Source organism: Triticum aestivum, chromosome 5D (assembly GCF_018294505.1).
Source record: "Triticum aestivum cultivar Chinese Spring chromosome 5D, IWGSC CS RefSeq v2.1, whole genome shotgun sequence".
In the NCBI taxonomy this organism is placed as follows: Eukaryota; Viridiplantae; Streptophyta; class Magnoliopsida; order Poales; family Poaceae; genus Triticum; species Triticum aestivum.
Window position 1 is genome coordinate 291,829,806 of NC_057808.1, and position 1,975 is coordinate 291,831,780.

Genomic DNA, 1,975 nt, shown 5'->3' on the forward strand with positions numbered 1-1,975 from the left:
CCAGTAAACACACACCGATCATTCATTAATAAATCAGAGGTTGAGCGGCACCACGTACTACCCCCAACACGATCGAAGCGGCGCCACGTACACACACCATCACGTGTACGCCTCGCTTCTCTGGCGTTCTGCTGGTTTTTAATTCCCTTGCGGAGGAGTCGGTGAGCCATCTGGCGCCATCCTCGCCCACATCCCCGACTCCGGCGTCGTCCGGCAAGTCGAGCTCGCGGCCGACCGCCTCGCCTCCGCGCTCAAAGCTCGCCCGAGCTTTGAGCCCTCGGAACCGGCGCTGGCCAAGTCGCACGACCAAATCGCCAACCATCGGGCTCCCCCCACGCGCGGTGACCCGGCATCTACAACACCCAAGAGGTCCCCAAATCCGGGCACGTCGCCCAGACATCTGTCCAGCTCGCTATCGAGCACCACCTCCACCGTCGCGCCCTCCGCCGCATCGGCCTAGGCATCGTCGGCGACGCCCTCGAGCACCAACCTCCACCGGTGCGCCTTGGTCCTCCGCCGCATATGCTTGCCTGGGCGTCGTTGGCGAGGCTACCTGGGGAAGCGGCTTGGGTCTTCAACGCCGTGGCGAACACTTTTTGAAATTGAACATTATTTGAAAATAAGCAAACAATTTTTGAAATTGTAAAATTTATGAAATTTTTGAACAAATAACTAAAAATAGGACATTCTCAAATTTCTGAAACATTAGTTGAAAAAGGAAAAAATCAAGAAAAAAGATAAAAAACAAAAAATAAAAAGGAAAATAAAAAATAAACACGAAAAAGAAATATAAAAAGAAAAACCGGTTCAAGAACCTTCTAGAAGGTTCTCAAAACCGGAAAAAACCCCGGCTTGGAAGATCATAGAAGGTTTCCGAAACCGGGTATGGCTGAACGCTGAACAGGCTGGCCTACGCGGAGCGCTCATCGATGGCTTGTGTGAGTAACACCCCAGCACCGCAGAGAGCCAACTGGGCTTCTGAAGGCCCATGAAGCTAGTGTAACGCCAAGCGCAGGAATTTTTACGTACGCTGAACGATTTTTACATAATTATTAGTACCACCTCGTTTATATTACGATTTTGTCCATATAAATTGTAAAGGCGTATTATGACATGAGAAGAAAGCGTATTGTGACAGTGAACCCGACAAAGTCGATCCGTGCTTTATTATTAGGTAGAGATAGGGAAAGATATGTCACAAAAACATGCGGTCAGATTCACATACCGATGTAACCACGATACTTATTTTAGATTGGAAGGAGTACTTTCCATCACATATAATATGTATTTAGTTGGTCAAATTACTGACCTAAAAGCACAAAAATGCTAGACTCACGGGGCTTCTTCCAACTAACTAAACCCCCCCCCCCCCTGATTTTCAGGAGGGTGTGGGCCACTTTTCCCGAATGGGCAACCACAAACCGCAAGTGGATCCACCCCGTAAACTCCCCGTAATGACCACATTAATGCCTAAAAGCACGTGCATGCCTTATGCAGCTGGACAAAGCGGGTAACTCTAAGCATCAAAATCAAGATAATTCATACTACTACTTTTTCTCTAACAAAAAGCATTAGATGAGGGTTTTTAGATGGAACAATAAGATAGAACGCATTAACGGAGCTATATCTAAATATATAATTAATGTGTATGATACTATAAGATATGGTGCATTTTTTAGAGCTAATATATAATGCATTTTTTAGAGTTTCTTTTAGAGCTAGTATATATATTGCTTCAATAGTGAGCGGTCAAATCTGAGCCATCAAACAATGTCAATCCGACAATCTATATTGCTCCAATAGCGAGCGGTCAACATATTTAGCATGCAACTAATAACATACCAAATGTATATACCATTCATGTAATTAACGCGTAATTGATATCCTACCTAATATTAACGTGCAATTAATTTTGTGCATGTTATCATTGTGCGTTGCACATACGAAACTGCCATGACATTTCCTTCTTTAAAGC